At 36.8% G+C, this 14,390-nt stretch overlaps 1 long non-coding RNA gene across 1 annotated transcript; it reads right to left on the bottom strand.

Annotated features, from left to right (window-relative positions):
• Positions 1-1,847: 1,847 nt before the first annotated feature.
• Positions 1,848-5,211, bottom strand: LOC127520668 (uncharacterized). The gene is made up of 2 exons (XR_007932175.1): positions 4,331-5,211; positions 1,848-2,800 (listed from the first exon to the last, which is right to left on the bottom strand). It is a non-coding gene; the product is annotated as an uncharacterized LOC127520668 (long non-coding RNA).
• Between the last annotated feature and the right edge of the window lie 9,179 nt (positions 5,212-14,390).

Below are 14,390 nucleotides of genomic sequence, written 5' to 3'. Positions count from 1 at the left end.
TTTTTGCGTATAGGGCTGATGGAGAAGGAATGGCAGGTTTTATGTCTATGTTTGGAGAGAATTACTCATTGTGTTTTTGCTGGCGGTACGCGCAGGAGTTCGGGCAGATGGGCATTGAATACATGGCGCAGATATGGAAACAATTTCAGCCGGAGATTTGGCAGCGTCTAACGCACGTCTATGTTTCATTTGCGGCAGAAATCAGTTTTCGGGGGGAATGCTTTTGTTTACTGTGTGGGAAAAAATGTGAGTTTTCTCATAATATTATCCTTTGGAAAAATAAATAAGAAAATGATTTGTGCCTGGAATTCGAGAGTTTACATGCTGCAGATTTAAATCACGGCTTTAAATAAACCTCCATACTGATGTTATGTGCATGTTTTTTTTTTTGACTCGTTCGAATGAAAACTTGAAATATTCCCACTGATGCAATGCATTTTCTCATAATGTTAAAGTTTGATGTTGTTCTCATGATTTGCATGTGCTGCAAGTCTAAATTACACTTTCAGTATTTAATTTTTGCATGTGACACAAATGTAATTGCAAAAATAATGTCTGTTTTCAAACATGTTTCCCCTTTCTGCTATTGGTTGGACCATCAGATGGCCCTGCCCAGAACTCACCCCATTGGCTGATCTGATGTTGCTGTGTCGGGCTAGTCGGGATGCTGAAATGAACGGAGCACAAATAATTTACTTATAATTAACTATAGTATAACTACAGAGCCCCACACATGACATGCAGGAAAAAAATAGTAAGCTAAATCATGCGCACAATTTACTAATTCATTCCCTCGATTTGCTAAATCATGTGCACGATTTATAAATCGAGGGAACGAAACAGTAAATCGTGTGCACGATTTAGCAAATCGAGGGAACGAAATAGTAAATCGTGCACATGATTTAGCAAATCTAGGGAACGAAATAGTAAATCACGTGCGTGATTTAGCAAATTTAGGCAACGGAATAGTAAATCGTGCACATGACTTAGCAAATCGAGGGAAAGAAATAGTAAATCATGTGCACGATTTGGCAAATCCAGGCAACGAAATAGTAAACTGTGTGCATGATTTAGCAAATACAGGGAACAGATTGGTAAATCGCGCACATAATTTAGCAAATCAAGGAACGAAATAGTAAATCGCGTGCACTATTTAGCAAATCGAGGGAACGAAATAGTAAATCATGCACACGATTAACTATTTTTTTTTCTTGATTTGCTAGATTTATTTATTTGCTAAAATTATTTCGTTTCCTGGATTTAGAAATAGTAAATCACGCACACAATATAGCAAATCGAGGGAACTAAATAGTAAATAGTGCGCACAATTTACTTTTTTTCCCCCTGCATGTCATGTGCGGAGCTCCGTATATAAAACAATATAATAATAAGAAAAAAAATATAAAAATAGTATATTATACTGGGATATGATAAAGTATTTTCTCATGTTACTCACTCTTAGGATGAATCGCTTTGATGTGTTCTTCATTTGTAGGCTGCTTTGAATAAAAGCATTTTATAAATAATGCACATGTAAATTAAAACTATAATTATTTAATATATAAATTTAAATTATTTTATTACAGAAAAAGCTTTACATACAAATTGTATGTGGCAGATTTTTTACAAAGACTGCTAAATAAATATATAAACATAAATGTATATAAAATATAAAAAATGTAAATATGTACATGTAAATTAAAAATATAAATATATTTTAAAAGATCATTTAAACAATATAATATAAATGCAAATTTTATGTGCTTGTTCAGAGGAAACTTTGATTCAAAATGTACGTCTTCTCATAACATTATCCTAATAAATAATAAATGTTTAAATCTAAATCACAGCTTTAAATAGACCCAAGTACTTTTTTTCATTTCCAAAAGGCTTTTGCAATAACAAAACACATCCACAGGCATTCGCTGTTCACTGAACGAAAGCAATTCCAGCCGTTTTGCTAATTAACCTGTATATGTGTACACTATACTTTAGCAATAATTTAATTGCATGCATAAAAGCATTTGCGCATGCATTATTGCGTGACTGCAGGGTACAGAAGAGGTGGCCAGCGCCTGATGGTTGTTCAGGAGACAGCATCAGAATGCAGGGTTCGTTGTCTCCGCTCTCCCCCTCTCCGCGCATAGAACAGCTGTGATGATTTCATTTACATACTAATAACCAGCCAGGACTCCGGCAACCACCGAGTGTTTGACTTTTATTGTCACTTGTGTCTCCTGCAGTTTAGTGGGAATGGGGAAGCCACGCATCAGTAAATAAGCGCTTGGCGAGCGATAGAGAGGGGGCCGCTGTCGGCTGGCACGGTCTTGAGAGACCCGCCGGACGCCTTGATCGATGCTCCTTGAAAAATCTGGAGCTAATTCGGAAAAAAATGCACGAGGCATCTGGTTTTAGCCGATCCCGCTCTCCATTGTAAAGCCTCTTTTTACAACTGTCTTGTGCCTGACACCCTGGAGACGTCCGTGGATCGGGCCCGTCGGCAGTAGCACATGGCAGCCATTAGAGTAACTCAATACCACCAATGGCTGCCTCATATGGAACTTTGATCACTTAAATCCAGCTTAAAGAAGCAGGGGCCACTTTCAAACCCCATATCGCTTTTTTCCGCCCGTCTTGGAATTTTAATTTGATCCCTTTCGGGTTATTCGGAGATCTTCGAACTCGAATTAGGCTTGTGTACATTTCTGACCAGGAGCCTCACTGAACTCGGCACAAAAGACAAGGTGGGGGTCTGAAATCCGAGAACCGCTCCCATGTTTGGACTAGCCGGGATGGTTTTCTGGAAGAAAAAAAAAAGTGAGAGAAAGAGAGAGAGAGTGTATTTTTACTGGATTATTTAACACGTAACCTTGCGCTTTTAATTGAAAACACACGGACGGCTGAGTGCACGCTTTACATACAGGTTTTATTTTATGACTTTAACATGCAATAATGTTCCTACTTCCGTCTTCTCCTGTAATCCCAGATTTATTTATACATTTAGCGCCCGGATACCTGCCAAGGCCCATAAAGGATAAGACATAAGTGTCAGTTCCAAATTTTACAGACAATTATTTTTTAAAAAAGGAAACACTTCAAACGATTCAATCACAAAAAGAAGGCGCACGGCTCGCAGATACCGCAGGTATTGGGAGGATATATGAATATTAATGAACGCTGTTGCCAGTTAATGTCACTCGCAATTGAAGGAGAAAAGACGCGCGCGCAAGAGAGAGAGAGAGAGAGACGAAAAAACAATGAGGACGGGAAATAAGAAGGAAACAAAAGGAGAGAGGAGCAGACGAGCGAATGGACGCGCGGCAGACGAGAGGAGAGGCGTCTGGCAGCTCTATTAGTATTCATATGGCGTGCGGCTCTGGAGAGGATTAATGTACTCTGATGTGTAATATTCTGGCGAACAATTAATTTGCCTACAGTTTTGTCACGCTTGAAATTTAAGTGCTAGAACCGATCGATGGTCGCAGCTACTAATATGATCTCTGCAGGCCGCTTCTGCAGTCTCCGGTTTCATCATTTTTTTTCTCTCTCACATCTCCTGTGACATGCACTGGTGCAAGGACACGCTAGGTTTTTCTTTCACACACATGTGTGTGCAACATTTGCATGGAAATACTCATGCACATGATCTCACTTAAAAGTAGCATCACTGCTAGTTTAAAATGTTCTGTAACAAGATGTAGCTTTAATGCAGATGCAATAACACAATCCTAAAATATCATATGGGAAAGTTCAATTCATTTTAGTGAATCAGAATCATGTTCAAAATAATGACTCACTGACTCATTTGTGAGTCATCTGTGCAGCAAAATAATTACCTAGCTGCTGGTGTGAAACTACTTTTGACTATCAAATGTGTTTTAAAATTTAAATTAGGGTACGTTTATCTGTTTTGTGCCACAAACTTTATTGCTTTTATGCCAGATACATAGTGATAAAAATAAATGATTAATCATTGAACAAATATTTAGTAGGATTAAATAGCATCAGTGTAATCTAGGAGCCTATAATGTGTGTGTGTATATATATATATATACTGTAAAAAAGTATATTTATGATTTGCTATCACAACATTTTTTCTTTTGTCAAATCAACTTCAATAATTAATGTGGTTCGGATAACATAATATTTTGAGTTTCTGTTGATTAAACCAATCGCCTTCATTGTATGAACTCAAATTTTTAATTACAAGTAACTCAAAATTTTAAGGCAAACAGGTAACTTACTTTTTTAAATTAAACCAAAAATTCTTTATTACAATGTATATATATTAAAATCATCATTATATATATAGTAGTCATCATTTACTCACCCTCATGTCGTTCCAAACCGGTTTGACTTTCTTTCTCCTGTGAAACACAAAAGAAGAAGAAAGGTCAGTGGGATCTAAACAACATTTAGTTTAATGAACACAGAAATTCATACAGGTTTTATTTATTGCTGCTTATAAGCTTCTAGACTACACTGAAGCCATTTAAGTTAGTCATTTTTTAAAATAATTATTCAATGATTAATCATTTATTTTGTATCTGGCATTACGGGTGTTGGAAATAGATAAATGTACACTAAAACACACTGATAGTTAAAAGTATCACACACCGACAGCTAGTTAATTGTTTTGCTGCACAGGATTCAAATGAGTCACGTGAATCATTTTTTTGAACATGAACTGTTCAAACAAACTGATTCATTACAATGAGTTGAACTTTCCCATATGATGTTTTAGGACTGTGATTGGTTGCAGGTGCAACTTGTTAAAACACATTTTGAAATCGTGCTGGTTAAACTAGTAGTTTTGCTACTTTTCAAATGATTCACTGGTGAGCATGAGATTGTGTGCATGAGTATTTTTGTGCACAGATTTTTTGCCACACAGGACAGGACAGAAAATGAACCGTTCAAAGAAATTGAACTGTTGGACTTTCTTTCTCCTGTAAAACACAAAAGAAGAAGAAACAACAATTAGTGTGTTAGTTTAATGGACAAAGAAAGTCATACAGGTTTTATTTATTGCTACATATAGACTCCTACACTAAAAAATGCTGGGTTAAAAATAACCCAAGTTGGGTTAAATATAGACAAACCCAACAATTGGGTTGTTTTGACCCAGCGGTTGGGTTAAAATGTTTAACCCAACCTGCTGGGTAGTTGTATTTAACTCATCTATTGTTTAAAAATGACTATATTGCTCGCTTAAAATAAACCCAAAAATAGGTTGGAAATTAACCTTTATTAATATGTTTAATAAATGAACATTTATCACTAAGTGTAATAAATAATAATTAAATAATAAACATTTATTAAGTTGCTTATTAATAAATGTTCACCTTTTGATTATTATTGTTGCCTCTAGTAATTATGTGTCTGATTTTTAATTTCCAACCTATATTGGATTCATTTTAATCCAGCCATATAGTCATTTTTAAACAGTTAAATAAAACTACCCAGCAGGTTGGGTCAAACATTTAACCCAATCACTGGGTTAGTTCATATTTAACCCAACCTGGGTTGTTTTTTAGAGTGAAGACTAAACTGAAGCCATTTAAGTTACTAGTCTTTTTAAGTTATTATTCAGTGATTAATCATTTATTTTTATCAGTATGTATCCGGCATTAAGGGTGGTGGCAAGAAATAGATAAATTTCAAAAGTCAAAAGAAGTTTCACACGAGCAGCTAGTTAATTATTTTGCAGAACATGACTCAAATGAGTCAGTGAATCATTATTTTGAACATGGACAAAGAAAGTCATACAGGTTTGGAATGACATGAGGATCAGTAAATGACTATCCCTTTAACTTCTTTAAATATTGTGAATCTTAGCCAGTAGTTTCAAGCAGACACAAACAGCCGACAACAAACAAGTGTTCAAACAAACTGACTCACTAAAAAGATTTGAACTGACTTTCTCCCGTAAAACAGTCAGTGGGATCCAAACAACTTTCAGATCAAGTCATCATACAGGTTTGGAACGACATGAGGTGACATAATTTTCATTTTTAGATGAACCATCCCTTTAAATGATGGGAATCTTAGCAAGCTTTAGCACACACCAACAGGTCATTTTCGGAGACAACAGGGGGCGTAGGTGCTTGCTTTAAGACTAGCCACTCGACGGTGTGTCCAACAGAGGAGAATCTGCCGGATTGTTTCACGGCGGTAACCCAAAACTCTCTCCGCAAGGGGAGGCAGCGCGGAGAATCAAAGAATTCCACATGTTCCCCTCCACACTTCGGTTCCCGATAACTTTCCTGATTTATGGGCGAGCAGCTGAACGCAGCTGTGAGGTCTTTATTAAGTGCAAATCTTTATTGTGTGCGCTAAAGGCTGTAATCATATGTTTGTGACATTTTAAGAGCGGCATAATTAGTCTTCGGAGGCTCATAAAGGAATATATTCATTCTCAGCACGCATTAACAACCTGCGCAAGATCGCTTATCGCATTAACAGCCTGCGTGAGATTGCTTATTGCTTTTAAAGGCCTGAGCATTAGATATGGACGGTGCTTTATGACACTTTTCTTTCCCCGCATCCGTTTGCAGTACAGATTGCTGTGCATTTGAGGTTTATCTTATTTTTGGGGGAGAAAAGCTACTGCAAAAACCAGACAGGATGGGAGAGAAAGAAAGATTATGGTACTGGCTGGATCTTAGGTATAACCTGATTAAACGTCCAAACACATTCTTCACATCCCGTGTGTTAATTTACGTGAGGTTATGACACGGACAGTAGGTTTATTGAGTAAAAAGTTCTGAAACTCAAGAGGCTGATAATGTTTCACAGCAGCTCTAATGGAACTGAAACTCTCATTCATAAGAAATGCCTTGTGGGAAATCTCCCCGCACCAGCCGTTTTGGTGCAGAAGAGATGTTTGAAAGTGTTTAAAGTCAACATGAAACGGCATCTGTAACCCGTTTTACTTCTGAAATGTGTCGTTTACAGAATATTCAACTGGAAAAAATGTAGTATAGGACTGGATTTTATCATTTGGGACTTGGTTTGATGGTGAACAGTGGGCGTTTTTATACATAAATGGCACTAGACATCAGTGCAGATTTGCAGTTGATTGGCTTAAACTTTATTTCGTTAGTCCACTTTAGACATTCTACTAACTAGAATTAACTTTGCAACTACATGTCAACTAGGGCCCTGTTTACACCTGGTATTAAGGTGCGTTTTGGTCGATCGGATCACAAGTAGACGAGGGAGACACATTCCCGTTTACACCTGGTGTTTAGTCTCTTTTGTCCACTTTCAACCACTTCTGTCCTGATTTCTTCGAGGGAAGGGACTATGGGTGGGTAAATGTATGGGTTTTTTCAGATCTTTCTATCTAATGGATGAAATAAGCTTGCACAATTTACATATGAACGCAACCGGAGACGACGGAAAAACACACGGAGAGCATCGGCTTTCGTTTCTGCTCTGACAACCGCAAGACCAGCCGAACGCTGTGAGTGTGTGTTAGAAATCAGGAATGGTGAGAGAACATTGTGCTTGGTACATTTTTCGTCTTCAAACCAAACTTGGGTCTTCAGCTGACAAAGTTTAAATCCCGTCTGACTAGCGCGCTTCCCATAATGTTTACGCATTAGGTCAGTAGGAGGAGAGTAGGTGGTCTTTTGTGGCTGTTCGAACGCATTCGACTACTTGAGCGTTTACACTACAAAAGCAATGTGTTTTTGACCACCTCTGGAAGTGGTCAAAAGTGGACAAGCTCAAAACATTTTAGACCCTGTTTACACATGTATTTAGCGTTGTCCACTAGTGACCTGATTGACGAAAACACATCTTAATACCAGGTGTAAACAGGGCCTAACTCTCATTAATTTGCCATCTTTAACTAATGCCGGGTTCAGACTACATGATATCAGCCTGATCCGTTTGACGTAGGGTGTTGTGGCGATTCGTAAATGACAATGGGTGTTGGGACGTAAGAATCGATTGTTTTATCTCATATAGTGTGTCATAGTGGACGACAACTAACGCTACGTCCACCGACGGTTTTTTATTTATTTATTTATTTTTTTGGGGGGCTTTTCTGATGACAAAAACATACAAAACATGCCACTTCAGTAGCCATTTTTTGTCTCTAGCTCCGCCTTCTCAATGACTCCTCGGTCAGGAAGCAACATGTTTCTTGTCCACGACACAACAAGAATTTAGGAGTCAAAATCGCATAATCTGATTCAGTGACTAGCGTAACAGACAAAAATGTTTGAGTCTGAACTGAGCATAAAGGCCCGTTCACACCAAGAACGATAACTATAAAGATAACGATAAAGATATAGTTCTAAAAATCATTCTAAATATATAAGAAGAGCACTGTCCACACCACAGCTATAACGATATAGAGAAACAAAATCGTTGGGATCACTTTCAGAACAATTTTTTTCCAGCTGTTGAACGATAAAACACTGACAGCCAATCAGAATCCATTCTAATTTAAGGGCTCGCGCATTTAAAATGGCAGACAACATTGTGGTGAAGTTAATTGCAGAGGTCCAGAAAAATCCAGCTCTATTTGATAAGTCAAACCCCCCTTTCAAGGATACTTTAAAGAAAAATGGATATATGGAAAACAATCGGTTATACCCTCGGAATAAATGGTGGTAAGTATTAATGATGAGATCATTATGCCAGACTAGCAAACAGTGTAACATAAAATTACCTCAGGTATCCAGCGCTAGTTTCGACAACATTGTCTTGCTTCCTTTGAAGTTGCAGTGAAAAAGACTAGGTGTTGTTTTTATTCCATTATATTGACTTCATCAGCTAAATTCACTGTTAGATTAGATCGATTACACTAGCTATTCACTCAAACATAGCATGCTGTGGACATCTGCTGGTTAAAGCTGTGTAAATGCAACAAGAACAGAAAAAACACGTGGTTTGAAACTGCAGCGCGTGAGCTTAGAATAAACAGACCGTTATCATTCGTTGGTGTGGACGCAAATATAGTTATCGTTATTGTTATCTTTATAGTTATCGTTCTTGGTGAGAACAGGCCTTAACTCTCACTAGAGTATTAGTAGACTGTTAGGTTAGGGTTAGTAGTATAAGTTGACATGTGCTTGCAAAGTTATACTTACAGTCTGCCAAGTTCAGACTACATGATATCAGCCCGATTTTGGCACAATCCGTTTGACGTAGGGTGTCGTGGTGATTTGTAAATGACAATGGGCGTCGGGACGTAAGAATCAATCATTTTATCTTGTATAGTGTGTCATAGTGGACGACAACTGATGTCGTTTTGTTTTTGTTTTTTACTTTTTTACTTTGTCTTTTCTGATGACAAGACAGCCAGAACAAAACACGCCTCTTCGGAAGCCATTGTTTGTTTCCAGAAGTCAGTCGCTAGTTCCGCCTTCTCGATGACATCACGCACGCCAAGCGATGATTGGTTGGGAAGCAATGTTTCTCGTCCATGACACGACAAGAATTTAAAGGTATAGTTCACCCAAACATTAAAATTATCACATGATTTACTCACCCTCAAGCTATCATAGGTGTATATGACTTTCTTCTTTCAGATGAACACAATCGGAGATATATTTAAAAATATTTTGGCTTTTCCAAGCTTTATAATGGTAGTGAATGGGGGGCGAGATTTTGAAGCCCAAAAAAGTGCATCCATCCATCATAAAAATAATCCATACGGCTCCAGGGGGTTAATAAAGGCCTTCTGAAGCAAAGTGATGGGGTTTTGTAAGAAAAATATCCATATTTAAAACTTTATAAACTTCTCTTATATCGAAATCCTCTGACATTTCTCTTTAAAATTTCTCAGTTTAGACTTCTAAATGTTTGGTTTTGCTCTATCCTCTGCGCTTCCAAGTTCTTCATTACGTCACGTGTTGGGTCAGAGAGGTTACTCTTCCGCCCTAACTCAACTTGCGTACGGCCGTCTGCCGGAAGCTAGTTCTTATATAAGGTTTTAAATATGGATATTTTTCTTACAAAACCCCATCGCTTTGCTTCAGAAGGCCTTTATTAACCCCCTGGAGCCTTATGGATTATTGTTATGATGGATGGATGCACTTTTTTGGGCTTCAAAATCTCGGCCCCCATTCACTACCATTATAAAGCTTGAAAGAGCCAGGATATTTTTTAATATAACTCAGTTTGTGTTTATCTGAAAGAAGATAGTCATATACACCTAGGATGACTTGAAGGTGAGTAAATCATAAGAAAACTTTTTTATTTTTGGGTGAACTATCCCTTTAAGAGTCAAAATCGCATAATCTGACACAGTGACTATCATGTAGCCTGAACCGAGTATAACTCTGATTAGAGTATTAGTAGACATGTTTGGCTAACATGTTTGAATGATTACAAAAACAAGCAATGTGCACTGATAATTCATTCACAGTAAGAGCAGGAACATGCATTAGTGTACTGTGTAAATAGGGTCAATTTTGATTTCATGTTGACTTTAAGCTTTAGGATTTTACGTGGATGGGTGTAGCGTACTTAAAAGATGTAATGCATCCAACTTTCTAAAAACAGAAGATGTAAACGGACAGATGTCCATCCATCCGCAGGGACCATCTGTGTCCCAAACAGTTTGTCCTAATCATCACCGTGACCCTCAGCGTGAAAGACAAAACCTCAAACTGACACCAGAGATCATGGTCAAGTACCGAAGTGCCATTATAGCAGCTCTACATGTACCATTAGCACAAGACACAATAATAGCCTTTAAAAGACACTAGACTGCTGCAATTTGTAGTGAATTTAAAAGCCACAAGCCTCCGTCTCAAACAAATCGAATTTCTGTGCCATTTTTCGGCTTCGGCACTGCACAGAAGCGGGTAATCCATAGCGCTTCCTGGCACGCCGCTCGCACCGCACAGCTGACTGGCGTGTAAGACTGCCTCAAATTGGAGCAATTGAGCTCAAGCTAAAGCAATTACATCCTTTGTGTTCTCCACGGGGGACGTGACTAAACTGTGCTCATGATGAACCGAGAGGCCAAGAACGCTTGAATAACCAACAAGTAACTGAAGATAGAGCTCCAAATTATCCACATACATTACCTAAGTACAGTAGGGATGTACTGATATACACATTTTAGCTGATAATTATTTGAGACGAATTCTGGAACTCAATTGTAAGTTAATCATTAAAAAAACATTCTTAGACAATCAAATCAATGTGGTTATTAATGCAAGAACATTTATATGAAACTTTGGTCAAGTGTAGGCAAACTTTGGATTTGCATCAAAACCGAAAGCTTTTTGTGAAATGAATAAATTGTATTTTATTTGTAAATATATATAAACAGTCAAACCTGTATGTATTCAGACACCTTGAACATTTCATTCATTAATACAGTTTATTCACTATAGTTTAAAAAAATGGTAATAAAATATGACAAGATCTCAGAGTTAAACTGTGTCAGACGAAATTAATCTTAATTATGTCAGATAACACTTAAGCAAAACACGGTCAGATCAAAGTGTCTGAATAATTTTTGGTTCCAAATTTTTATCAATTTCACTGGTAGTCCACTGTATGAAGAATTTTTGGGTATAATATGTCACAGTTTACTTTATTTTGCTATCCTCATTTACAGAAATGAACTATAGTGTCCTGCACACACTAGTAAAAATATATAAAAAATATCAAAAATGTCTGAATTATTTTTGGTTTGACAATATAAATATATATTGAAAGTAAAATTTTGTTTCTTAGACAATGAAATCAATGTGGCTATTAACGTGAGAACATTTATAAGAATCATAATCAAGACAAGCGAAATGAGCGAAAAGAGCTTTTGTCAAGGATTTGCATCAAAATTCATAACATATTTTATAGTTTTATATATTTTGATTTAAAGTTTAAGGTTCATATTCAGTTCACCAGCCAGCTTTTTGGGGAACTAATAAATTGTATTTTTTTTTTTATATTTTGAAAGTAAAAATTTTTTTTTTTTTAGACAAATCATTAATATAAGAACATTTATATGAAACTTTGATCAATAATTTGCATCAAAACATACTTTGTATTATTTTATATTTTAAAGTTTAAAGTTCATATTATGTTCACCAACCAGCTTTTTGGGGAAATGAAAAATTTTATTTTATTTGTAAATATATATATATAAAATGTGTTTTATATATATATATATATTTAAAATTCATATTAAGTTCGCCAGCTAGCTTTTAGGGAAATTAATAAACTGTTATTTTATTTCTAAAAAAAAAAACATATATTTTGAAAGTAAAATTTTGTTTGACTGCAGGTGCAAAGGGAAAGAAAATATTGTATCCGGCCACATTAAACTGCAAATTTAAGTGCAAATGGAAAAATAAGAAGAAAAGCATGTTATTAATACATTATTATTATTATATTTTTTTTTGTATAAAAACAAAAAACATTCTTAAACAATCAAGTCAAAGTGGCGATTTATGGGAGAACATTTTTATGAAAATTACATTAATTCTGCTCATGTTTCAAGAATGTTGTTCACACTAAAGCTTTGGTCAGGAATTTACATCAAAACATAAATTTTATAATTTAAAAAAAAAAAAAAAAAAAAATTCCCCTGCCAGCTTTTTTGGGGAAATTATTAAATTGCATTTTATTTCTTAAAACATATTTCAGTCAAATTTAGGTTTGCAGACACAAAGCTGCATTTTTAAGACCATCATGCCATTAATATTCATGAGTCGAGCTGTTTTTGTCTCTGTGACCCTGTAGATAGACAACTGTTTAGTATTTTCACAACATTTCATGTCAAAACATGACTGAATAAATTGGGGGAGAAAAAGAGAGCTGTGATATCTGCATTCAGTACTGGCCTAAACATATCATACTGGTCATTTATCACTTGTTCACACACTATTGCAGTTCAGCAGAGCAAACACAACAAACAAACGCATGAAGTGCATCACTGCACGCATAACCTCACAGAAGCTCCTCAGTGAAGGTGCGCGGCCTTCCCGTCTGACACAGCGGTGCTTTAATTGCCCCGGCGAGGGAGCAGAAGTGTGGGGGCAGTAAATAAAGATTTCAGAGGGGGATAGAGGGTGTTGTCAGGGCTGAGGGCCGCTGGGATGTCTCTCCGCTTCTCTGGTTCACTGCATGCTGGCCGAGCTCCAGACGCCATTGCATAAGACAGCAAGACATGATGTAAGTGTATCTGTAACAGACAAACTTATTTATACACAAGAACTCTGATAAGATTGATTTATGTAAATGGCACATGGTGCAACATCTTTGGAAGGGACAAGAAATTACACTGCAAAAAACGACTTAAGATATTAAGTCTTGCTTTATGAAAAATGTATCAAAATTAAGCGAGTTTATGCTGAAACAGGTGGTGGATTATGATTTGACTAGTGTGTAATGTTGCTGTTTGAGCATAAAGAACATCTGCAAAGTTACGACGCTCAAAGTTCAATGCAAAGGGAGATATTTTCTTTTACAGAAATTGCTTTTTAAGGACTACAACAAACAGCTAGTAGGGACTACAACGAGCTTCTTCCTGGGTTAGTGACATCACAAACCCTAAAATTTACATAAACCCTGCCTGGTTTGAACAATGTAAGGCTGAACACCGTTACTGACAATCCTCATTTTGGCTGCGTGAGATTCTCCAGCTTTGTTGTTGTTGAGCAACCGAAGCGTGAGCTGTTAAAGCTCCGCCCTCTTCTGGAAAGGGGGCCGGGAGCAGCAGCTCATTTGCATTTAAAGGGACACACACAAAAATGGCGTGTTTTTGCTCACACCCAAATAGGGGCAAATTTGACAAGCTATAATAAATGATCTGTGGGGTATTTTGAGCTGAAACTTCACAGACACATTCTGGGGACACCAGAGACTTATATTACATCTTGTGAAAAGGGGCATTATACTGTAGGTCCCCTTTAATAGTTATAACCACAAATAGGTGAGTATTATTACTGTTGTTACGATTATTCAAGAGATGATACAACACATTATAAGGCATTATGCATGTATTATAATGCATTATAAATACAGACTTCATAGAAAATGTTACCATATTTTTTTTTCTTTTATCAAGGCTGAACATCTTCTGTGATTTTGCTTCTCAAATAAATGTGTCTTGATTTAAGAATGTTTAGATATTTGTACTGGAAAAACAAGACAAAAACACTGAGTTGGATTTTTTTTGCAGAGTGAAAGAGAAATCTGTTTGATATTTCATCTTTTACTGTTTGCTGAAGGGCTGGGGGTTTTTTCCCCTCCAAATTTGTCATGTGGGAGCAAACGGTTTAACACATTAGAGGAGAGAGTCAATTGAGTCTTTTGTGAGCCATCTGGAAATACCCGACTCAACAAAGCTTCGGCTCTGGTGCCGTATATCAATGAGAGAGACACAGTTTCAGCTCCGCCACAGGCAAAAG

The sequence above is a fragment of the Ctenopharyngodon idella genome, chromosome 10 (assembly GCF_019924925.1).
Source record: "Ctenopharyngodon idella isolate HZGC_01 chromosome 10, HZGC01, whole genome shotgun sequence".
NCBI classification, from domain to species: Eukaryota; Metazoa; Chordata; class Actinopteri; order Cypriniformes; family Xenocyprididae; genus Ctenopharyngodon; species Ctenopharyngodon idella.
This window is presented reverse-complemented; position numbering and strand designations above follow the sequence as displayed.